Source organism: Schistocerca nitens, chromosome 3, assembly GCF_023898315.1.
Source record: "Schistocerca nitens isolate TAMUIC-IGC-003100 chromosome 3, iqSchNite1.1, whole genome shotgun sequence".
NCBI lineage: Eukaryota > Metazoa > Arthropoda > Insecta > Orthoptera > Acrididae > Schistocerca > Schistocerca nitens.
This window is the reverse complement of record NC_064616.1, coordinates 180,456,929-180,483,814: the sequence shown is the minus strand read 5'-3', so window position 1 is coordinate 180,483,814 and position 26,886 is coordinate 180,456,929. Positions and strand designations below refer to the sequence as shown.

The 26,886-nt window shown below is 47.6% G+C and overlaps 1 protein-coding gene across 1 annotated transcript in view; it reads right to left on the bottom strand.

Annotated features, from left to right (window-relative positions):
• Positions 1-18,688, bottom strand: part of LOC126249540 (U-scoloptoxin(01)-Cw1a-like) — a 69,248-nt gene extending 50,560 nt beyond the window's left edge. Inside the window, exon 1 of the mRNA XM_049951205.1 lies at positions 18,537-18,688. The gene's annotated coding sequence lies outside the window, so the exon portion shown is untranslated. The remainder of the gene's footprint in view (positions 1-18,536) is intronic.
• Between the last annotated feature and the right edge of the window lie 8,198 nt (positions 18,689-26,886).

Genomic DNA, 26,886 nt, shown 5'->3' with positions numbered 1-26,886 from the left:
CTCTTGGAACGAGTGGATATTCGGCGAATGGACTTGCTTGTTCGTTCTCCCCGACTTAAATACTATCGAGCACGTATGGGATGCGTTGGGGAGACACATTGCATCACGTCCTCATGCACCAACGACCATCCAGCACCTGGGATCGGCGCCGGTGGAAGAATGGACGTCCTACCACAAGAATTCCATACCAACCTTTTGTTCAATATGGGAGCTCGTTGCAGAGCATGCGTTGCTGTCTGCGGTAATCACACAGCCCATTAAGAACCGTGTTTCGCCTTTTGTAATGTCCTGGGGACCACCATGCAGCCGGCCGGTGTGGCCGTGCGGTTCTAGGCGCTTCATTGTGGAACCGCATGACCGCTACGGTCGCAGGTTCGAATCCTGCCTCGGGCATGGATGTGTGTGATGTCCTTAGCTTAGTTAGGTTTAAGTAGATCTAAGTTCTAGGGGACTGATGACCACAGATGTTAAGTCCCATAGTGCTCAGAGCCATTTTGAACCACCATGCACCGCGCTGATTTCAGTGTAATTATTGTCTTTGAATATAAGTGTCATTTCTATTCGTCTCGTTGCGTATACCATCAATCACCTCCTGTATTACACTGTAGTAGTTCTTTACATGTATTGTCCAAGTCCCATCGAGCTATGTTATCTGGCAGTGACACATCGCGCGAAAGTTACGGTCGTCCATAAGTTTTGCATATCAGTGTACTATACGATAGAGGTGGTGACGGAGCAATTTTTAGGTGCGGAGGTTTTGCAATATTTCAGTCGGAGTATCTGACTTCCTCCGGATGAACATGAAGGGCGAATATTTCAGACAGGTGGATCACACAGATTGTCTTCTGTTTCTGCCAGAGGATTTTGATGCAGCTGCAAGAAAAAATGTTCAAACGTTTTCGTGTTTATGTACGGTTCATAGGGATTATAAATGCAGAGAAATTTTTTTTTATATCTACTGCTATTTTTCGAACGCATGCAAAAAGAATGTCCGAATTCCGGTTAGTGCAGTCTGTATAAAACTAACTTTGTGCTTAGTAGGACATTAACAAATGTTGTCGTCTCAGGAGGAAACCGTTAAAAGGATGCCGAAAGGTCTATTGATCACATCTGAATTTAAAGCACCAGGAATACTGTTAACTTTGTTGTGAACATCAGGAAAAAATACTACAGAGATGGGTAGCAAATCAAATAAATTATCAAAAATTAAATACATAAAAAATGTAAAGTATCGTAAATAAATAGGCGACAAAACCCGTTACTGTTTGATTATGCTGTTGCTGAATAATCACTGGAAACAGCCACATCCATTAAATATCTGAGAATACGATCACGGACCGAGTGCAAGTGAAACCACACTATAAAACTAATAGCAGGGAAGGATGATGCCAGACTGATAATCACAGGGAGACTTCTCTGGAAGTGTATCCCACCATCGAAAGAGGTAGCTTAAACAATATTTGACTGATGCTTAAGGATTGCTCCTCAGTCTGAAATATTTTCTAAGTACAATTGTTGGAGGAATTTGAGAAGATACAAAGAAGAGCAACAGTTTTGTCACGGGCTTCTTAAGTGAACATGAAAGCTTCCCAGAAATATCCACTCTAAGAAGGTATTCGATCCTCAGTTTTCTCAACGCCTCCTACCGAGCAAGGTAGTACTGTGGTAATTAACGATTTCGTGTAGCTCTGTGGCTGGATGCAACTCTTTCAATTGGTCGCCACTTCGGGAATTTGCGCGGCCCTAACCTACCCCGTTATGCAACAAGGGAAAGGTGACATACAGTTTAACGCGGAATCCGAACCACGTGTTGTTCCTGGCGACTCCTCACATTGAGGAGAGGTGATGACTGAAAATTTCCTTGGCGTGACTGGAATTCGATTCAGGCATGCGTTTTACCACTTTTTGCACAACTTTGCTCCGCCGAAGCGAGTACACCACAAGACCACAAGATCCCACACAGCCGTGTGGCTGAGACACTGGATGGCTCTGAGCACTATGGGACTTAACATCTTAGTTCATCAGTCCCCTAGAACTTAGAACTACTTAAACCTAACTAACCTAAGGACATCACACACATCCATGCCCGAGGCAGGATTCGAACCTGCGACCGTAGCAGTCCCGCGGTTCCGGACTGAGCGCCTAGAACCGCTAGACCACCGCAGCCGGCTGAGACACTGGACTCTTATTTCGAGGGGCGATGTTCATATCTTCGTACGGCCATTCTGAGTTAATTTCTCTGTGCTTTTCCTGAGTGACTTAAGGTAAACATCTGAAGGTTTCCTTAAAAGCGCACAGTCAGTCTCCCTCTTCAACGTTTTCCAACTCCACAACGTGCTCCGTCTCTAATGACCTCGTCGTCGGCGTGATATGAACATAAATTTTCTTCCTTCCTTCCTGCATTCCTTCCCCTATCGGCTCCCATGATATTACCAGAAACGCGTTTTCGAAGCACTCTGGTAGTCAAATCTGCATCCGTTGACCAATTTAAATTCGAGCTAATGATTCTTCTCCTTTTCCTCCCGCCAATCTCGAATTTCCTTGCCGCACCCTGTGGAAGCACTGGATATAGTGCATTAGACGGAAACTCCAACTTACTCATCAATTAATTGCATCCATTGACCAGCTGTAATATACACTCCTGGAAATTGAAATAAGAACACCATGAATTCATTGTCCCAGGAAGGGGAAACTTTATTGACACATTCCTGGGGTCAGATACATCACATGATCACACTGACAGAACCACAGGCACATAGACACAGGCAACAGAGCATGCACAATGTCGGCACTAGTACAGTGTATATCCACCTTTCGCAGCAATGCAGGCTGCTATTCTCCCATGGAGACGATCGTAGAGATGCTGGATGTAGTCCTGTGGAACGGCTTGCCATGCCATTTCCACCTGGCGCCTCAGTTGGACCAGTGTTCGTGCTGGACGTGCAGACCGCGTGAGACGACGCTTCATCCAGTCCCAAACATGCTCAATGGGGGACAGATCCGGAGATCTTGCTGGCCAGGGTAGTTGACTTACACCTTCTAGAGCACGTTGGGTGGCACGGGATACATGCGGACGTGCATTGTCCTGTTGGAACAGCAAGTTCCCTTGCCGGTCTAGGAATGGTAGAACGATGGGTTCGATGACGGTTTGGATGTACCGTGCACTATTCAGTGTCCCCTCGACGATCACCAGTGGTGTACGGCCAGTGTAGGAGATCGCTCCCCACACCATGATGCCGGGTGTTGGCCCTGTGTGCCTCGGTCGTATGCAGTCCTGATTGTGGCGCTCACCTGCACGGCGCCAAACACGCATACGACCGTCATTGGCACCAAGGCAGAAGCGACTCTCATCGCTGAAGACGACACGTCTCCATTCGTCCCTCCATTCACGCCTGTCGCGACACCACTGGAGGCGGGCTGCACGATGTTGGGGCGTGAGCGGAAGACGGCCTAACGGTGTGCGGGACCGTAGCCCAGCTTCATGGAGACGGTTGCGAATGGTCCTCGCCGATACCCCAGGAGCAACAGTGTCCCTAATTTGCTGGGAAGTGGCGGTGCGGTCCCCTACGGCACTGCGTAGGATCCTACTGTCTTGGCGTGCATCCGTGCGTCGCTGCGGTCCGGTCCCAGGTCGACGGGCACGTGCACCTTCCGCCGACCACTGGCGACAACATCGATGTACTGTGGAGACCTCACGCCCCACGTGTTGAGCAATTCGGCGGTACGTCCACCCGGCCTCCCGCATGCCCACTATTCGCCCTCGCTCAAAGTCCGTCAACTGCACATACGGTTCACGTCCACGCTGTCGCGGCATGCTACCAGTGTTAAAGTCTGCGATGGAGCTCCGTATGCCACGGCAAACTGGCTGACACTGACGGCGGCGGTGCACAAATGCTGCGCAGCTAGCGCCATTCGACGGCCAACACCGCGGTTCCTGGTGTGTCCGCTGTGCCGTGCGTGTGATCATTGCTTGTACAGCCCTCTCGCAGTGTCCGGAGCAAGTATGGTGGGTCTGACACACCGGTGTCAATGTGTTCTTTTTTCCATTTCCAGGAGTGTACACTGAAGAAGAGAACAATGCTGCACCGTGAAGAAATTATAGTATGTGTTTAAAACATATCACATGTGACTGTTGTAAGAAGAACGTACGTTTCAGATCAGAATGCTGTAATCGCGTCATAAAAACAATATATTTTGAAAATACCTTGGGTTGAAATAGGAGCTTATATACACTATGTGATAAAAGTATCCGGACACCACGCTGAAAATGACTTACAAATTCGTGGCGCCCTTCATCGGTAATGCTGGAATTCAATATGATGTTGGCCCACCCTTAACCTTGATGACAGCTTCCACTCTCGCAGGCATGAGTTCAATCAGGTACTGGAAGGTTTCTTGGGGAATGGCAGCACATTCTTCATGGAGTGCTGCACTGAGGAGAGGTATCGATGTCTGTCGATGAGGCCTGGACGAAGTCGGCGTTCCAAGACATCTCAAAGGTGTTCTATAGGATTCAGGTCAGGACCCTGTGCAGGCTAGTCCATTACAGGGATGTTATTGTCGTGTATCCACTCCGCCACAAGTCGTGCATTATGAGCAGATGCTCGATCGTGTTGAAAGATGCAATCGCCATCCCCGAATTGCTCTTCGACAGTGGGAAGCAAGAAGGCACTTAAAACATCATTGTAGGCCTGTGCTGTGATAGTGTGACGCAAAACAACAAGGGGTGCAAGCCCCCTCCATGAAAAACAGGACCACACCATAACACCACCGCACCCGAATTTTACTCTTGGCACTACACACGAAGCAGATGACATTCACCGAGCATTCGCCATACCCCCACCCTGCCATCGGATCGCCACGTTGTGGTCCGTGATTTGTCACTCCACACAGTGTTTTTCCACTGTTCAATCGTCCAATGTTTACGCTCCTTACACCAAGCGAGGCGTCGTTTGGCATTTACCAGCGTGATGTGTAGCTTATGAGCAACCGCTGGCCATGAAATCCAAGTTTTCTCACCTCCCGCCTAACTGTCATAGTACTTGCAGTGGATCCTGATGCAGTCTGGAATGCCTGTGTGATTGGATAGATGTCTGCCTATTACACATTATGACCCTCTTCAACTGTCGGCGGTCTCTGTCAATCAACAGACGAGGTCGGCCTGTACGCTTTAGTGCTGTACGTGTCCCTTCACGTTTCCACTCCACTATCACATCGGAAACAGTGGATCTATGGATGTTTAGGAGTGTGGAAATGTCGCGTACAGACGTATGACTCAAGTGACATCCAATCACCTGACTACGTTCGAAGTCCATGGGTTCCGCAGAGGGCCCCATTCTGCTCTCTCACGATGTCTAATGACTACTGAGGTCGCTGATGTGGAGTACCTGGCAGCAGGTAGCATCACAATGCACCTAATACGAAAAATGTATGTTTTTGGGAGTGTCAGGATACTTTTGATCACATAGTGTAGATCACGAAAGCGAATTAGCCACCTTTTTAGTGCCGTTATAAACAGTTACTTGCTAGGTAAATTTCGTTAATACTTTTGAAACACAATGATGAGTTTTTTTCTGGTTGGCCATGAAATATTTAACTTAAAAGGGATGAGTTCTCTAATAAATGCTGTGTGTGCGCATGCGTTTGTTGGCCGGGACTCGCCTTCTTTTTATTTGACGCCTCTTCGGTGACTTGTGTGCCGATGATGATGATGAAATGATGATGAGGACCACACACACACAGTACCGAGCGTAAAAAAATATCCGACAGCGCCGGGAATCGAAACCGGGCGTCTTGATCGAGACGCTAACCACAACGCTACGAACTGCTAACTGTGAGTTCGTTGCTGAACTGTGATGGGTATGTGGATATTCGAGTATGATTCGGTTGAGCATTGCCGAGTTAAAAATTAAAATAAATTGTGTATCTACGACCTTCGCTTGATAATGATTGCTGTTGGGACTAATCACATTTCTGTAGGAATCGTGAGTGTTGAATGTGCATCATGCCACTCAATAGCATCACGCTTGCGGTTCGCTTTGCATAATGCTCTAGAAAACAGGCCGGAACGTGGAAGCTAACCCGGTAAAATGGAGTGAGAGGAGACATTGTGGATAATGTGTCGTTTAACAGGTGTTAGGCGAAGCACTGTGACTCTGCTTTCATTTTTGTACGTTGTAATGAGTGAGTGTTGCGGTATGCCTCGGTTGTCACTTGTTATTCATGGTACTGCAAATGATGTGCAACACAGCATTTGCTACTTCTGAGGAGTTTCATAGGGAAAAGTAGTGCATACGTCTGCAACCACATTTCAACAAGACAAAGGCCCATCACATATCACGTATGCCTCGGTTGTCGCTTGTTATTCATGGTACTGCAAATGATGTGCAACACAGCATTTGCTACTTCTGAGGAGTTTCATAGGGAAAAGTAGTGCATACGTCTGCAACCACATTTCAACAAGACAAAGGCCCATCACATATCACGTATGCCTCGGTTGTCACTTGTTATTCATGGTACTGCAAATGATGTGCAACACAGCATTTGCTACTTCTGAGGAGTTTCATAGGGAAAAGTAGTCCATACGTCTGCAACCACATTTCAACAAGACAAAGGCCCATCACATATCACATGGAATGTGGAAATCTTCAAATCGAAACGTATATAATTTTCTCTCTGGTACACTTGTTGACTTGTCATTTGGTTGGACAAAGATACACCGATGAGGTGATTCCGCAAAGGTGCCCTGCGGAAGTAAGAAAGAATTTAGTGCAAATCAAAACAGTGCGACAGGCTTAACATGAAAGGGACGTCAGATACTTCTTGGACCTGAAGGCTCGGTTTGAAGAATGTGTTACTAAAGTAAAAAAAAAATTAAACAAAAAAACTTATTTTTTTGAATAATGTACTGGCATCAGTATAATACTTATTATACTTGAGTCACCAATGTGTATTATAATTTTAAACTTTTCAAATAATTTCCAGCCGATGTCCGCTTCTAACTCTCCAATAATGCATCTGCGTTTTCCTCATGTACAGAGAGGTTAGAGTTACGCACGCAAATATCTGTGCACAGACAACAGTGCTTAAATATGATAATTTAAATTAAGCCAAAATGTCGACGTTCCCTCAAACCAAAAATCTATGAGAGTCAAATCATTTTCAAACGAAACTGTTGTAATCAATCAAACGAGAAAGGGAACAGAAGGCATATCAATTACTGTATACACTGATCAGCTAGAGCATTATGTCCACCGACCTACTATCGATACAAACCCGCCCAGGTGATAGCATCGTCACGTGGCGAGGAATGGCTGCTAGTCAGACATATGCACGGTGCATGTAGTATGAGTGAGCATGCTGTCCGTGTGTAGAATGGGGAAGGCGCGCGTCTGTCTGATTTGACCGAGGGTGGATTGTGATGACGTGGAGGGTAGGAACGAGCACTTCGGAAACTGCTACTTGGCTGGTTCAAAAATGGTTCAAATGGCTCTGAGCACTATGGGACTTAACTTCTGAGGTCATCAGTCCCCTAGAATTTAGAACTACTTAAACCTAACTAACCTAAGGACATCACACACATCCATGCCCGAGGCAGGCTTCGAACCTGCGACCGTAGCGGTCACGCGGTTCCAAACTGAAGCGCTTAGAACGACACGGCCACACCGGCCGGCACTGCACGACTTGTCGGGGGTTCGAGAAGTGATGTGGTGAGTGTCTTCAACACGTGGCGAAACCAAGGTGAAACTATGTCCAGATGTTGTAGGTTTGGGCGGCCACCCCTCATTAGAGATGTCGGACGTCGTAGGCTGGGCAGACTGGTAAAACAGAACAGGTGGCGAGCTGTGGCGGAACTAACATCAGATTTTAATGCTGGGTGGAGTACAAGTGTGTCTGAAAACAGAGTGCACCGAACACTCCTAATGATGGCCCTTCGCAGCTGACGACCCATACATGTACCAATGCGAACACCACGATATCGTCAAGTACAACTGAAATGGGTACGCGACCATCGGCATTGAACGTTGACGCAGTGGCAGAGCGTTGCATGGTCTGATGACTCCCGATACCTTCTACATCATGCCGATGGGAGGGTGCGAATCCCTCGTCTTCCAGGCAAACAGCTTCTTTACATCTGTTTTACGGGACAGAGGCAAGCTGGCGGCGACTCCATTGTGCTCTGGGTAACATTCACGTGGGCGTCCATGTGTCCCGTGGAGGTCGTGCAAGGCACCATAACTGCCAAGAAGTATTGTACACTGGTTGCAGACCACGGACACCCCTTCATGGCCGTCATATTTCCTGGAGGCAGTCTCATTTTTCAGCAAGATAAGGCGCCATGTCATAAGGCCAAGAGTGTGATGGAGTGGTTCGAGGAACGAAGTGGCGAATTCCAATTGATGTGCTGGCCCTCCCACTACAGATCTGAACTCGATCGAACACATCTGGGATGTGATTGAACGTGGCGTCGGAGCTCATCACCCCCTCCCCGAAATTCTGATTCACATTCATACAACTCTTGATACACGCAGTCATAATGTAATGGATTTCTCATAGAACTCTACACGAATATCCGATATTCCGACAATTTTCCGTTTTAATAATGGTCTCACGTTTGCTGGTTCACGACGAAACGTGTTTGCAAGTTTCACCTATTATTGACAATGGATTCATTGGAGTGGTATCTCCGTACATGAGATTAGTTTTAAGTCTCGCTACACTATTTCAGACGAATGTCGGAATGGTTTGCTTTGCAATGGTCAGTTCTCTTCTCCATTCGAGTAAGTGTTTCGTCTCTAATGATCCTCAGCTATTCGTTATCAGTTGAAAACATTGATTTTCGTCCTGAAGGAATGGCATGATGGTGTAGCATGTGAACTCCGACGCAGCAGCAGTGACAGCTGGTTCCAGGTTCTGAGACATAAATATTTTTCGTTGTTTAGCATTTCTTAATGACTGTAAGCTGTGCATAAATGATTCCAGTGATAAGCAATGGCTGCTATACATAACACCTGCAACACCTACAGTACTGAAAATTATGCTGTGGAAGCAACATGTTTTACTAAGGTCATTCCAAGATAGCAGAGAATAAAGTAAAGCAATGAAGAAAGCGACAACATATTTATACGCCTAAGTAAGGATCCGCTACAGAGAAGTCAAAGAGAATCATAAAAAACAAATGTAGAGTGCCTTCGTGAAAAAAATGACACATTTACTCTACGAAAAGTATACAGAAATGGTTTCGGTGCTAAGTTTTAAGAAACTAATGGAAGCGTCTTAGTTTTTCCAATGAAGTAGTGGGTTGGGTTGGGTTGTTTTGGGGAAGACCAGACAGCGAGGTCATCGGTCTCATCGGATTACGGAAGGACGGAGAAGAAAGTCGGCCGTGGCCTTTCAAAGGAACCATCCCGGCATTTGCCTGGAGCAATTTAGGGAAATCACGGAAAACCTAAATCAGGATGGCCGGACGCGGGATTGAACCGTCGTCCACCCGAATGCGAGTCCAGTGTGCTAGCCACTGCGCCACCTCGCTCGGTCGAAGTAGTGAATTCTTATACCTGATATATTGAAGGAATAGTCTTCTGTTCAAAAATCGGTCGCAGCATTTAGCTATACTATTTATTATTTACACGAAATAGGTATTTTACTGAGAGCCAAGCTTATTAAAACAGGGGCATGGAAATGAACGCACGAAACTTCTTTAATTTAAAGAAAAGGCGGAGACTATGTCTAATGAGAGCCATGCTACTTTTCTTTTCGACTGGTTACGCACGGCTTTCCCACAAGCAGATCGTCTGATAACTCAGATGAGAGTCTCTGCTGCCCTGAACCAGCAGCACGTGTTTTAGAATCTTGTAGATGCACACAGATTTCCGGAGTGGTCTGAAAGTGAGAAGCAGGCGAAAGGCGTTCATTTTACGACTTTGGATGGCTCTTTATGCTGCCGAGGCACAAGCAGCATCCGTAACTGGACGAAAGTTCTCTCGAACATATCTCTAAAACTGGACTGTTCCGCAAAGCGTACAGAATCAAAAATGAATTGGACAACTGATCACACTATTTCACCTGACATAGCCATGCCATACCAGTACTATCACTCGCTGTGGGCTACTGTCAGAAAGGACACAATGTGTAACAATTGACGGAAAGTCATCGAGTAAACCAGAAGTAATATCCGGTGTTTACCAAGGAAGTATTATAGGTCCTCTGTGTCTAGAATGAAATTTTAACTCTACAGCGGAGTGTGCGCTGATACGAAACTTCCTGGCAGATTAAAACTGTGTGCCGGATCGACTCGAACTCGGGACGTTTGCCTTTCGCGGGCAGGTGCACTACCAACTTTTTTTTTTTCGACCGGGACTCGAACCCGGGATCTCCTGCTTACATGGCAGACGCTCTATCCATTTTTTTTCTTTTTTTTAAGTATTAAAGTAAGAAAAAATGGGGTAAAGATGGTTTGAAGCTCAGACTGAGACTTCAACGTTACTCTTTTTTTATTTTTCTTTATTTTTTGTATTTAAATTTTTTATTGTTGTTTTCTTTATTAATTTTTTTTCCAATGTCAGACTGACAACCTTTGCTGACATACATATTGTTGTACTACCGCATAAATAGTACCTACAATGTCCAAATATTGACAAATAGTGGCTAATTAGAAAATTAATTAATTAAGGAAATGAATAAAACTGAAAATGTCCAAATGAAAGACATGAAGACATTGTGGATAGTACAAATACAAAAGAAACATGCTCCTGTAGCAATGAAATGAAATTCGTATCGGGGGCGACACCCGCTCACGACCCGACGTTCGATAGAGCAAGAGAGCCATCTATCGACTCGTTCTCCAGACGCTGGTGTAAGACTGGGTCGTCTTCTCGAAATTAACTAAGGGTCCGTAAGTGTGATCGATGTCTATCTCGGCTTCTTCATCTATCTCATCTCTCACCCGTCACACCCCATCTGGCCGGTGGGCCGGTAAATGTAAGTCGCAAGTAATTAGCGAAGTCTTGCCCCTATTTCTTATGCTGTTGCAGCTTCATGTGTCCATCCAGGAGAAAATGCCAAAAATCCATTTTGTCCTTTCCAACTGAGCTACCCAAGCACGACTCACGCCCCGTCCCCACAGCTTTAATTCCGCCAGTACCTCGTGTCCTACCATCCAATTTCACAGAAGCTCTCATGCGAACGAGGAGACGAGGTACTGGCGGAATTAAAGCTGTGGGGACGGGGCGTGAGTCGTGCTTGGGTAGCTCAGATGGTAGAGCACTTGCCCGCGAAAGGAAAATGTCTCGAGTTCGAGTCTCGGTCCGGCACGCAGTTTTAATCTGCCAGGAAGTTTCAGGTCTTCTGTTGTTCCTGATGTACATAAACGATTTAGCAGACTATCTGAGCGGCACTCTTAGATTGTTTGCAGATAATGCTTTCATTTACCGTCATATAAAGTCATCAGATGATCAAAACGAATGGCAAAATGATTCAGACAAGATATCACTGACACCGAGGCAGAACCAGCTTTCATCAGAAATCACAACAGACCTCCACCCTGCCCTCCAATGACCTCTCGCTCGAGCCCATCGAAGTCGCAAAAGACGGTGATTTGGAATCAGTGTAATGCACACTACAGGGCATCTGGCTCGGAACTGTCCTTGAAGTAACCGATTTTAACAGTTCGTTGTGTCACTACGGTGCCATCTGCTGCTCAGATTGCTGCTGCAGATGCAATATTATACGCCACAGCCATACACCCAAAAGGACGGTCTTTCGTATCGGTAGTGTCACGTGGCCGTCTGGAGCCCGGTATTCTTAGGACAATACATTCTCGTGACCACCGCTTCCAGCAATCGTGTACAGTGGTTATTTTCCTATCAAGTCTTTCAGCAATATCGCAGAGGAATATCCAGCCTCTCGTAGCCCTGTTACACGATCTCGTTCAAATTCGGTGAGGTGTTGATAATGGCGTCTTTGTCGCCTTAGAGGCATCCTTGACCAACGTCAACTCACTACGTACAATCTCAAATTTAACTAACGCTCACGAGCGTTGCAGCACGTATTTAAAGCAAACCTGATTTGCATGATCATAATGGTGCTGCTAGCGCCACTCTTATGTGAGTGGCGCGAAATTTTAATGGACACCATCTTTCACGTGTGGAACTTTCCTGATGTCACACACGCACGCACACACACAACTCATTCTTGGTGGTGTTATTTTTTTCCATTAGTGTAAAATATCGGGCTTCCAGCCGCGTCAGGTGGTTAAAATACCACGAACTCTCCTCGGCCATTGGCAATTGGCAAATATTGCCATTTCACCGTGACATCGCTGTTATATAGCCTCTCTGCTGGCTGTGACGTCAGTGGTGCTCTCTTCCTCGCCAAATATGGGAATGGTCTCATCCCCGCTTTAACCTCGCGATGGCCGTGTCACAGGTTGTGCTGAACTGCAAACCACCGTCCTTATTAATGGTGTTGTCACAGTTTTTTATTTCTACAGCTTCTTTTACAACGCTCTCTCCCAACATCCATTCGTTCTCGTAATGACAGATGTTTCGTCGAACAGAATTCGGGATCCATTTTCTAAAGCATGTTCTGCCTCGGATCATTTTTCAGGATAGCGTAGGTATAAGCAGCACCCGTGTTCCATCCGGACTCTCCTGCGATACTATAGTGATATCTAGCTGACTGCTAACCACTGGTTTGGAAGTAGTTGTGGACAACGCAATATTTATTATTGTGAAACTACATTTACGAGTACAGATATTCGCGGTAGTATCAGCAATCTCTGTCTGTGTAGCAGCATTAGCTTCAAATACTGATTTCTTCAGTGCTGTTGCAGACAAGGTCATTAAGCTTGGATGATGCTTTGACTTGAACGACCGTTCTGCTTTATCATAACAGATTTTTCTGGTTACTTTCAGCTCTTGAATTTTACTCTGTGGAGAGCATACTTTGCATCCACTGCTCCGCAGGGGATGATCACCCTGACGGTTTACGCACTTTGGTGTCGATGTACAAGGCGGTTCTGTCTCATGTACTACCTGTTCACATTGACAGCTGGTAGATTTTCCATTACAATTAACGAGCGCAAGCTTCTGGTGTTTGATAGACCTCCCTGGATTTGGTAAAATATATCGTATTTTATGGCGTATATATTTCTACGATGGAAATGTATTGAAAGTTAAAATGAATGTGGCCATTTTCTCCAGCACACAGTTTCCTTCTTCACTGTATTTTTTCTTTATTTTAGACAATACTATTTTGAACACTTTTCTGATAATCCTTTCACGTCGATATCTATAATTTCGCTGCAAGTCACAACTTATTTCCAAAAGTTCCGCGTGTAGTGGAGATCATAAGCAGTAGGGTAATCACCTAATTTCTTTGTCTTCAGTAATTTTACTGCTTATTATGAAGAGGAATTTTGTATGAGATGCATGATATTACGCAGTCTTTTCACAGCTTTCAAAGTACGTACTACTCCTTCTAACGTTTTTTGAGAGTGGAACGGGAGATGTCTTCTGAGTTATCTTATCACTTTATCGTAATAAATCTGTTTATCACACAAAGTGCCCATTTAATATTTTTTAAGGGCAGATCAGGAGGATTCCCTCTCCATATCACTTAGACAGTTGGTGTTGAGGTAGAAGCTTCTGGAAGTGTTAGTGAACTGTTTATTGGGTTCCGTGTAATTCCCACGAGCAACTAGGGACATACATTTTTAATAGTGCAGAAGCCTGCTTAACTGAGCAAACATTACGTGACTGAGATGCGGTAGGTTTCGCACCACTTATCCGCTAATGACTGTTCCGCCTCAACGGCCAGTCATCACCTTGGCATGTAGTATATTCTGAGGTTTAGCTTTCTTTTTTTTTCCAGAGACTTTTGTACCATTTTCGCATCTCACTGTCTGTCACACCAATCTACTGGCACACCACACACGAAGGTCGCTGAAGCATTCCCGGAGTTCATTTTTACAGAGCACTGTTGAAGCTCATACGTCACCATCACAGGAGCACCAGGTTCGCCAGACGCATACCCAACCTAGATTGGTCAAGCTTCCTGAGGTGCTTCACATTTGGCGCGACCCAGAAGGAACTTCTGGCTTACTGAAAGCAATGCACACGACAAGCAATAACCCCAGTTGTTGCCTTTGCTACAGATACATCAGTACCTTGGTGGTTCACGTCTATTATGTGATCCACTCAGTCCTGGATGCTTCCCTGATGTTCCAAAACCAGTAACTGGCTATAGAGCATGCCATTGACGTTTCTCAGCATCCATCTTGTTGGCCTCCTTTCAAGATCTGCTCTGTCTGGAAGACAGATCCAGATGGAGAGGAGATCACTTTCATGCTGGTCATGATCTACCTCCCACCGAGTGGTGTGTGAAAGGACAGGCCAGCAGAAAGAGATGTCTATGGCCAATATTCATCAATACTTTGTCCTTAGTTTGTGTGAGCTCTTTAATCACTTGACTGTTGAGGTATGTGTTCGTAAATTCCAATAGAAAGCTATATGCCTTGAAAACTGCTAAGAGGAGAAGGTGATGGGAGAGTTCATCAAAAGCTATTTGAGAGTGTCACTGTTAAACTGGCTCGCGTGATGTGTAATGCAGGGAGCACACTAAGATACTATACTGAGGTGAAAAAGTCATGGGGTACCTCCTAATATCGTGTTGGACTTCCTTTTCGCCAGATTAGTGCAGCAACTCGACCTGGCATGGACTCAAAAAGTCGTTGGAAGTTCCTTGGAGAAATATTGAGCCATGCTGCCTCTCTAACCGTCAATAATTGCGATATTGTAGCCGGTGCAGGAGTTTGTCCACGAACTGATCTCTCAGTTATGTCCGATAAGTGTTCGACTGGATTCATGTCGGGCGATCTGAGTGGCCATCCATTCATTCGAACTGTCCAGAATGTTCTTCAAACCAATTATCAACAATTGTGGCCAGGTGTCACGGCGCTTCGTTCTTTGGGAACATGAAGTCCCTGGATGGCTGCAAATGGCTTCCAGGTAGCCGGACATAACCAATTGCAGTCTACGATCGGTTCATCTGGACCAGAGGACAGAGTGCATTCCACGTCGACACAGACCCCATCATTTTGGGGCCACCACGAGCTTGCACAAATCATTGTTGCCAACTTTTGTCCATGGTTCGTGGGGTCTGTGTCACACTCCAAGTCTACCGTCAGCTCTTACCAACGGAAATCGCCGCTCATCTGACAAGGCCAACGGTATTCCAGTCGTCTGGGGTCCAATCGATATGGTCATGAGCCCAGGAGAGGCGGTGCAGGCAATGTCGTGATGTTAGCAAAGACACTCGCGTACGCCGTCTGCTGCCATAGCCCACTGTCCTAACGGATACGTTCGCCGTATGTCACTCATTAATTTCTGCGGTTATTTCACTCAGTGTTGCTTGTCTGTTAATACTGACAACGCGATGCAAACGCCGTTGCCCTCGGGCGTTAAGTGAAGGCCATCGGTGACTGCGTTGTCCATGGTGAGAGGTAATGGCGGAAACTTGGTATTCTCGGCGCACCCTTGACTCTGTGGATCTCGGAGTACTGAATTTCCGAAATGGAATGTCCCATGCGTTTAACTCCAACTGCAATTCTGTGTTCAAAGTCCGTTAATTCCCATCGTTGGGCCATAATCACGTCGGAAATCTTTACACCTGAGTTACCTGAGTACAAACTACAGCTCCGCGAATGCACTGCCCTTTTATAACTTGTGCACGTGATACTACAGCAATCTGTACACGTACATTTCGCTCTCCCATGACTTTTGTCACCTCAGTATAATGTAGGCACACACGTTTAAAGAATGGTGTATGAGTTTTTGATAAACGCTTGTTCCCCACCCTTCGCCCTATTACTTGTCTTTCATGTGGAGGCTAGCGCTTCTGAGCACAAGATCAGTATTTTTTTATAAAGTGTTGCTTGAAGGCACAGGCAGCAAGATCTTTCTTGAACAAGGAGCCTCGACCTCTCCGAATATGTCCTAAACTCATTAATATTACATCGCCATTTTCACGCTGTGCTTTTAGTTTTCCACTGCCTTTGTGGAGCAGTTGCAAGTCGCCGAAAAACTGGCGCAAGGGGCTTGCAGGGTCTGGCGTCGAACTGTCTAGGTGCATAATGTCCTAGTTCAGTTGTGTCAATACCACACGTGGGACAGACTTTGAAAGAAAATGTTTCTTTCTTACATTGCTACTGCACGTTTTTCTGTTTCTTTACTCTGTTTGCCATTGAAATTGGAACTGAAAGTACATGCGGTGGCTTCTACACTCCTGGAAATGGAAAAAAGAACACATTGACACCGGTGTGTCAGACCCACCATACTTGCTCCGGACACTGCGAGAGGGCTGTACAAGCAATGATCACACGCACGGCACAGCGGACACACCAGGAACCGCGGTGTTGGCCGTCGAATGGCGCTAGCTGCGCAGCATTTGTGCACCGCCGCCGTCAGTGTCAGCCAGTTTGCCGTGGCATACGGAGCTCCATCGCAGTCTTTAACACTGGTAGCATGCCGCGACAGCGTGGACGTGAACCGTATGTGCAGTTGACGGACTTTGAGCGAGGGCGTATAGTGGGCATGCGGGAGGCCGGGTGGACGTACCGCCGAATTGCTCAACACGTGGGGCGTGAGGTCTCCACAGTACATCGATGTGGTCGCCAGTGGTCGGCGGAAGGTGCACGTGCCCGTCGACCTGGGACCGGACCGCAGCGACGCACGGATGCACGCCAAGACCGTAGGATCCTACGCAGTGCCGTAGGGGACCGCACTGCCACTTCCCAGCAAATTAGGGACACTGTTGCTCCTGGGGTATCGGCGAGGACCATTCGCAACCGTCTCCATGAAGCTGGGCTACGGTCCCGCACACCGTTAGGCCGTCTTCCGCTCACGCCCCAACATCGTGCAGCCCGCCTCCAGTGGTGTCGCGACAGGCGTGAATGGAGGGACGAATGGAGACGTGTCGTCTTCAGCGATGAGAGTCGCTTCTGCCTTGGTGCCAATGATGGTCGTGTGCGTGTTTGGCGCCGTGCAGGTGAGCGCCACAATCAGGACTGCATACGACCGAGGCACACAGGGCCAACACCCGGCATCATGGTGTGGGGAGCGATCTCCTACACTGGCCGTACACCACTGGTGATCGTCGAGGGGACACTGAATAGTGCACGGTACATCCAAACCGTCATCGAACCCATCGTTCTACCATTCCTAGACCGGCAAGGGAACTTGCTGTTCCAACAGGACAGTGCACGTCCGCATGTATCCCGTGCCACCCAACGTGCTCTAGAAGGTGTAAGTCAACTACCCTGGCCAGCAAGATCTCCGGATCTGTCCCCCATTGAGCATGTTTGGGACTGGATGAAGCGTCGTCTCACGCGGTCTGCACGTCCAGCACGAACGCTGGTCCAACTGAGGCGCCAGGTGGAAATGGCATGGCAAGCCGTTCCACAGGACTACATCCAGCATCTCTACGATCGTCTCCATGGGAGAATAGCAGCCTGCATTGCTGCGAAAGGTGGATATACACTGTACTAGTGCCGACATTGTGCATGCTCTGTTGCCTGTGTCTATGTGCCTGTGGTTCTGTCAGTGTGATCATGTGATGTATCTGACCCCAGGAATGTGTCAATAAAGTTTCCCCTTCCTGGGACAATGAATTCACGGTGTTCTTATTTCAATTTCCAGGAGTGTATTTCGCCAGATGTTGTTTGTGTCGACACATCTGGTTTAGTTATAGGTTGTGTCACCACTGAAGCATAGGAGGTGGGAAAGATTTGAGGTTTTGTTATGTTACATTCTTTCTTGGATTCCGCGTTAGGTGTATGTTCTGTCAGTTACTTACTGAACCTCTCTCATTTCTTGGTGAAATTAGGCAGTCACGGCTCCAGGCCAGTTAATGGAAACGGCCGGAGATAAGCCTTGAGTACTAGATTGATCTGAACCGTTGGCGGTTGTAACACCTCGTAGAGTTAGGAATGTAGCATTTAACCTTAAGGTTGATGAAACCTGCTGTGATGCAGTCTGGTAGCGAAGGAGAATTGAAAGTAATAATGAAACTGGCGGTCTTATTCTGGCTCTTTGTTATTTCTTCATTGTGTGTGTGTTTTATGGGCGCTCAACAGCTAGGTTATCAGTGCTCTTAAGACAAGTAGTAGATACGAACGTCGTTGAAATGTTATAAAACAAGTAAAAGTAAGTTTTACGTAATTACACTCACTCTCAGCCAATCACATGCTCGGCCTCCCGTACAATCACACTACCTTAAAAAGAGCGCAAGTATGGGCACAAGTTCTAAAACTGCAAATTAAAACACAAGTACGAGATGAAAGCTGAAATAATTACATAGGAATATGAAGCGGGTTATAACTTACAAACACTTGGAGGAGCGAGCCACTCCCATGACACATTAACAACTACGCGATATAATTTTAGGAAAAAACTCGGACACTGCACGTAAACTTAAAAGTCGTGCAATATTCGCGTCGTTTACATTTAAAATAGAGTGGAAATCTGTCGGTAACTTACCTGCTGTATAAGTATAAAACACAGTATACTAAAATCTGTCGCACTGTGATCTGTATGCCGCAATCACTAAGCACTGGAGGGCCCTCTCACCAGTGCAAGAACCCATGCGTCATAGAGCTGTGTCGAATTCGAAGGCGAGTGAGAAGGATCTCATTACGTCTGTGTGGCTGCCTACAGATAGCTCATCGCCGAGCTGTTGACGGTATTAGGCGTAACTTATTATCTGTCACTTCTATATACTCTTCTTTCCGTCTTTGCATCACTCTGTACCTCAACAGTGAAGTGATAGTGTAGTAGCCATCAGCTGAGTGGCGTGATTGACAGTATTGCGACACACACTTCGCGGTAACAACTATCTATTAACGGAACTAAACTAGATACTGCTTCTGAGAACCAGCGTCCACACAACTTGATAACAGAAATGTCGACACGCAACAGTGCCTAACATGTGCACACAAGGACGAAGATCAGAAATGTCGATGTCACGAGGAGCAGAGAGGATAAATAACACAGTCCCACGAGGCTTGGAGCTTGTAGGCAGTCCACTGACGAGCAGCAAGGTACCATAACGACACGGCTCGTGGGTAGTCACATGCAGATTCTGCAAAGCGGTGCCCTCGTGAGCACCCGACGGTAGCGCAGCGTCGTACGGGGCTCACGGTAGGTACGAAAGACACTTTGGCGGGCAGCGGCAGTATCAGGTGTTGTGTTCGTATCTGAGATTCATAGCGGCTGTTGGTCGGCTGGAGCCGAGTAACTAGCTCTCGATGGATGGACACCGATCTAAGTTGGCATCCGCGGAGAATACTGGCGTGATATCACGTGGATGTGACCATGCTCACGCTAGCAAGTGCCTGCGACTGCAGCGCTATACAGGGTGGTCCACTGATCGTGACCGGGCCAAATGTCTCAAGAGATAAGCGTCAAACGAAAAAACTACAAAGAACGAAACTTGTCTAGCTTGAAGGGGGAAACCAGATGGCGCTATGGTTGGCCCGCTAGATGGCGCTGCCAACGGATGTCAACTGCTTTTTTTTAAAGCAGGAACTCCCATTTTTTATTACATATTCGTGTAGTACGTAAAGAAATATGAATGTTTTAGTTGGACCACTTTTTTCGCTTTGTGATAGATGGCGCTGTAATGGTCACAAACATATGGCTCACAATTTTAGACTAACAGTTGGTAACAGGTAGGTTTTTAAAATTAAAATACAGAACGTAGGTATGTTTGAACATTTTATTTCGGTTGTTCCAGTGTGATACATGTACCTTTGTGAGCTTATAATTTCTGAGAACGCATGTTGTTACAGCGTGATTACCTGTAAATACCACATTAATGCAATAAATGCTCAAAATGATGTCCGTCAACCTAATTGCATTTCGAAATACGTGTAACCGCATTCCTCTCAACAGCGAGTAGTTCGCCTTCCGTAATATTCGCACATGCATTGACAATGCGCTGACGCATGTTGTCAGGCGTTGTCGGTGTATCACGACAGCAAATATCCTTCAACTTTCCCCACAGAAAGAGATCTGGAGACGTCAGATCCGGTGAACGTGCGTACCATGGTATGCTGCTTCGACGACCAATCCACCTGTCATGAAATATGCTATTCAATACCGCTTCTACCGCACGCGAGCTACGTGCCGGACATCCATCATGCTGGAAGAATATCGCCATTCTGTCATGCAGTGAAACATCTTGTAGGAACATCGTTAGAACATTACGTAGGAAATCAGCATAGCCGGCCGGAGTGGCCGAGCGGTTCTAGGCGCTACAGTGGAACCGCGCGACCGCTACGGTCGCAGGTTCGAATCCTGCCTCAGGCATGGATGTGTGTGGTGTCCTTATGTTAGTTAGGTTTAAGTAGTTACTTCTGTAAAATATCTGGGAGTATGCGTGCGGAACGATTTGAAGTGGAATGATCATATAAAATTAATTGTTGGTAAGGCGAGTACCAGGTTGAGATTCATTGGGAGAGTGCTTAGAAAATGTAGTCCATCAACAAAGGAGGTGGCTTACAAAACACTCGTTCGACCTATACTTGAGTATTGCTCATCAGTGTGGGATCCGTACCAGATCGGGTTGACGAAGGAGATAGAGAAGATCCAAAGAAGAGCGGCGCGTTTCATCACAGGGTTATTTGGTAACCGTGATAGCGTTACGGAGATGTTTAATAAACTCAAGTGGCAGACTCTGCAAGAGAGGCGCTCTGCATCGCGGTGTAGCTTGCTCGCCAGGTTTCGAGAGGGTGCGTTTCTGGATGAGGTATCGAATATATTGCTTCCCCCTACTTATACCTCCCGAGGGGATCACGAATGTAAAATTAGAGAGATTAGAGCGCGCACGGAGTCTTTCAGACAGTCGTTCTTCCCGCGAACCATACGCGACTGGAACAGGAAAGGGAGGTAATGACAGTGGCACGTAAAGTGCCCTCCGCCACACACCGTTGGGTGGCTTGCGGAGTATAGATGTAGATGTAGATGTAGATGTAGATGTAGTTCTAAGTTCATGCATGACGTTAAAAGGCTAGCCCTTAACTGGGTGCAATCTTCACTGATCCGCACTGGCCCACCGTGAATGATCAAAAGCGGTGGGTGAGACATGATCGGCCATGATCCCCCAGTACGTGTGGAGGCCCTCCGGGGAACGTAACTCGGGTTTGAGTGCCGCACCGTCTCGATGATGTCAAACTTCACAACATAAGACCCGGGCCATACCACCATTCTTTCAACATCATCACAACTTCATAACATCTCCGGGCTGTGGAAAGGTGAGGGTTGTCGTTGTGTCAAGGAAGGACGTTAAACTCCCGTCAAGGTAGGACGTTAAACGCCTCCAACCCAAGGCGAAAGCAAAGGGTGCATGGCGCAGGGGAAGCTGCGTTACGAAGGACATACCATCTGTCTCTCCTGAGTCGAGCTTGGCAGCTGGGCGAGGGAATGAGGGTAAGTCAAACGACGATCCCGGAGCCCTGCAGCCTGGCTGCTGTAGCTCCTCACGTCCTGGACGACGTTATAGGTCTCCCAACCCAAAGCGAAAGCAAAGGGTGCATGGCGCAGGGGGAGCTGCACAACAAGGGACACTACACCTGTCGCCTCAAGGCTCTGGTCTGAGAGGTGGTGCGGGGAGGGTGCGACGTGGCGTTAGCTTCGGTTGCGACATGTTGCGCTGGCCTAGCGCTGCTACTCCCCAGAGCTCAGGGGCACACACCAACTGTGTCCCTATGCCGGTGGCTGGCTTGCCGTCGTGGGATCCTGCCCAAAGTCGGCAAGTGTGCTTCACCGCGCCTCTGGCTTTCCGAGGCGTGTTCCGCCAAGCCCAGGAGGTGGTAACCCAGCCTGGGTGAGGTTAGATGGGCCCAGGCCCCCGAACGACTGGGTGACCGGCCCACCACCTGAGTAGGAGTGGGTCCTTGGCCGTCAGGTGGAAGCTCGGGCCAGTAGGGGGCGAAGGGCGGGAGGTGCATCCGCCTTCCCGGAGTGCGGGGTATACTTGCCGGTGCGAGCTAGGTGAAACCGGAGGTGGCTAGTTATCGAAGGGGACCAGTGCGCTGGAAACGGCGTGCTGAACCTGGCAGCTCTGAGGGGTCCTTGGTCTAGGGGCGAGGCCGATGGACGAGCTGCACTTTAGTCCCCCCCATGCCAGAGAAGCCGGTCCGGGGCAAGAGACGTGGCTCCCAATTTTTTCCGCTTGTCAAATTTAATGATGGCTACAGATGAGACAAGCGAATCGAGTGCGCCCACGAGGGCTTCTATGATAGCTGATTTCTCGCCACAAGATCGCTTGAATCAAGCGATGGAGGAGAGTACTATGGAGCGCTTTATGAGGTTAAGTCAATTTATTGACCAAAATGTAAAGAACGGGAAAATCAGTCAGGCTGCCGTACAAACACTCAAGAACGAGCTGGCGGCATGGTCAATCGCCAACGCCAAGCTAGAGGGCAGGTTAGAGGAACTAGAGAAAGAGAATGACAGGCTCAGGAAGCAACCGACAAAGACATGGGCCGGTGTTGCCGCACAAGCGGCAATAAAGGCTCAATCTACGAAAGAAACGATTGCGAAAGTGTCGAAACGACCTGACACAGCGGTCTTCTTGCGACCACTCCCGGGACAGGACATTAAGAAAGTTCAGGAGGTCTTTCCAACATCAGTTAACCCAGCTAGAGACAAGATTAAGATCAACAGGGTCAAGGCAACCAAGAATGTAGTCATTGTTGACGTTGCCACAGAAGAGGACAAAGACAAACTACTGGCGAATCATAAACTATGCAAATCAGTCCAGTGTGAGCCCCCACGAAAGAGGAATCCACTGGTCATCCTATATGATGTTCCAGTTTCACTGACCAATGAAGACCTCTGTGACACTCTGTACCAACAGAAGCTAGACGACATGGACATTGAAACCTTTATGAAAGATTTTAAGCTAAGGTTCAGAACAGGACCGAGGGACCGAGATGTAGTCCACCATGTGGCGGAGGGTCTCAGGGGCTCTTTGGAAAAGGCTAACAACAATGGGCAAGGTTTACATAGGCTTTCATGCCATAAACGTCAAGGATTTCCTGGTGGTACCTCGTTGCCACAACTGTGCAGATATCGACCATATACACAAATACTGTACTAGGAAGCCGGCTTGCTCCAGGTGCGGTTCTGAAGATAACCTCAGAAAAAACTGCAATAAAACAAGCGTTTGTGTGCCATGTACACGCAGAGGTAAAAATTCCTGCGGGGCATCTGGTAGAAACTACCCAACTTACAAGATGCTGGAACAGCGCCTAATCGCCAGAACTGACTATGGCTGACGCTGCAAATCAAAGCAGGACAGTTAAGAAAAGGAAATCCCCCAGTAAACAAAGAAGAGATGCTGAAAGAGCACGTAAATTCAAAGAATTTATAAATCAACAGAACATCAAGAAACAAGAAATAACCGTGAGAAATGTAAGTATACAAACAGAACCAGAAGAAGAAGCAGACGAACTAACAACACCCAAAAAAGATATATCCATACAGGCTGAACCCGTAAATTATGCTCCTCCAGTTGTCACCTCCACACTTAACCCTGAAGCGGCAAACTTTGTCGCCCGATCAGCAACAACAAATCAACCTACCCCAACACTAAGCACCCACACGCCAGCTAATGACCCAGATTCCCAAAAAACAAACACTACAATCCCCACACAAGACGACACCCCAAAGCAATCCTACAGTATAGCTCTATTACAAGCACAACGCAACTGGACGCAGCAACATCAAGACCCACGGGAGTAGACCCTAGGAGAATCTATCCTAATCTAGGGTTTGCAATGCAGCTCTCCCGCCTGGAGCAGCCGGCCATCCTCACCACAGCACTCCGGCACGTCGTACGTGTAGGGCATAAATACGGAAGAAGGATCACCTTCTCCACAATGGAGGCTGTAGACAGGATACAGTTAAGGTCAATGAACCTCCCCACCGAATTCGGAGCCCTGCGTGACCTGCTCAAAAAGTGTTTGAAAGGAGAGGGGAAACATTCGAAATGGACGAAATATATGCACAGTCTCTCCTGGCTAATGGGCGAATTGCGTCAGATTGGAATAAACCTTGGCCTGAATGTAACTTCCACACATACTTCCCATAATGTCACCAAAAGTCACAATTGGACAAATCAACACCCACAATAGCCGTCTTGTCATGCAGGAGCTACGAAGGATAGTGGAGGAGTTGAGACTGGACGTAATCTGTCTGCAGGAGCCATATTCTCGGTCTGGGCAAATCCCCTTCATGTCAGCCTCCTGGCAACTCATCTCCACTGGGGAAGAACCTCAAGCAGTTGTGATCATCACGAATAAAGGGCTGAGAGCAACGGCAATAACGGAGCTGTCTAACAGCCACTGTAACGTCGTGGAATTACAGACGCCTCTTGGCTTGGTATTCATAGTAAACATGTACTTCCAGTACGGAGGGACCTTTGAGGACCACCTAGATCATCTCGCAGAAATGACCACGGCGTTTCAGGGAAAGAAGGTTATCATAACGGCAGATATGAACGCGAAATCCCCCCTATGGTACAGCGGCACCAGAGATGCAAATGGCGAAAAGGCTGAAGAGTTGATCATGGCCCAACAGCTTGTTGTGGCCAATAAACCAGGAAATCACCCCACCTATACAGGTGGAGGTGGATTAGGGACCAACATTGATGTCACCCTGGCCACATCTAACATCGGTAGTAACATCCAAAGATGGGTAGTTAAAGATCAAGTCACTACAAGCGATCACAATCTGATCGTCTTTCAACTCAGTCAGGAAGAGTGCCGCTGGGACCTGGCGTGTGAAACACAGTACAACTGTAATAAAACCTACTGGGAACGCCTGGCTCGAGAGTGTAGTATTCCCCCATTGCCCGAGGGTGACCTGGACGTTGACAGGTACGCCGAGAAACTGGTGGGATCAGTAGTTAGGGCGGTAAAAGCCGCTGTTCCGACTAGGAGAACGGCTGTAGCGGCCTACCCATCGCCATGGACTGCCGACCTCGAACTTCTGCGCCAGTCTGTACGGCGGGCGAGGAAGTACTACCAGCGAAGTGCCGTCTGGCCGGAAAAACAACACTGGCTGCAGCAATACAGAGAAGCGAAGGAAGCTTTCCAGAAAGAATTAAAACAGGTAAGGATGAAGAGCTGGGAGGACTACGTACTAAGACAACTTGAAACTGACCCGTGGGGAGTTCCCTACAAGCTGGTCAGGGAGAAGATAAGGTCCCCAGCGGTCTTCTCCACTCTCAGAGAGGCTGGAAGAACAACAGAGTCCTGGCGGGAGACCGCCGAGGTCCTCCTGCGGACTCTACTTCCAGATGATGAGGAAAATGGAGAAACAGAGACCCAACAGCAAATCCGCAGGGCAGATCAGCAGGAGTACACTAACAACACCAGGGTGTATCCTTTTTCTGAAGAAGAAATTGCTGCACAGATAAAGTCTCTAAAAAGGGGGAAAGCACCAGAGCCAGATGGTACAGTAGCGGAGGTGATACAGTTCCTCGCCCCACAACTAATAGCACCTCTTACAGGTTTACATAACGAATGTCTCAGGACCGGTAAATTCCCCAAAATTTGGAAAAGGGCAAATATGGTCATCATCAAGAAGGGCAAGGACAAAGATCCCATGGAGCCAAAGTACTACAGACCAATATGTCTCCTAGACATCATGGGGAAACTGTTAGAGAAGCTATTGGCTGACAGACTGACCGCACACAGGACTTTGCGCGGGATGAGCGACAGGCAGTTCGGCTTCCGGCCGGGGCGATCGGCGTCTGACGCAATCGCCCTGGCGGCCGAGGTCTGTGGCTCCGCCCCGTACAGATATGTGATCGGCATCATGGTGGACATCAGCGGCGCCTTCGACAGCCTAGGGTGGCCCTCGCTCTTCTCCCGCTTGCGTGAGAAGAAGTGCCCAGGGCCCCTCTATGGCTGTCTCAGGAGCTATTGCATGGACAGGGAGGTCTGGTTATCATCGCCTAGCGACAAGATAAGCAAGACCATTACGAAGGGGTGTCCCCAGGGCTCCGTACTGGGGCCACTCTTTTGGGACGTAAACATAGAACCACTACTAGAAAAACTACAACTCAGCGAGGACGTGCTAGACGTGATAGCCTACGCTGACGACCTCCTCCTGTTGGTCGGCGGCCGTAGCCGTGAAGAACTTGAACCAAAAGTAGAAAGAGCAATAAACATACTAGCTGAATGGTGTCAACAAGCCAAAACGAAAATCGTGCCAAACAAGTCAACATACCTCCTCCTAAAAGGCAGTCTGGTCAGGAATCCCACGGTAAGAATAGATGGAACACCAGTTCTTCGGCGTCGCGAAGCGCGACATCTCGGAGTAATCATTGATGAAAAATGGAACTATACATCTCATATCGAAACCATCACACTACGCGCCATAGAAACCCTGAACAACCTCATCAACATTGGTCACAAAAGATTTCACCTGCCACCTGCTCTCATCAAATTATACCACAACAGCATCCTGTCATCAGTAGTAGGTTATGCGTGTGGGGTCTGGGTTCACAGGCTCACGAGGGTGATGCCGGCCATGGCCGTGAGAAGGGTGCAGAGAAACATGATAATGCGGTCTGTAAGGGCCTATAGAACGATTCCTGGGGGGGCTCTACTGGTGCTAATGGGATTATGTCCATTAGACATAAAGGTAAGGGAACAAGCCGCATGGTACTGGATCACTAGGGGAAAGATAGACAAGACAAGAGACATTTTGGGGGTTCGGGTAAGAGATAAACCTGCCATAAAAAGTAGGGGGGCGGAGTTACGGCAAACATCTTGGGAGAATGAAGAAACTGGTAGAAGGGTCTTTCAGCTCCTAC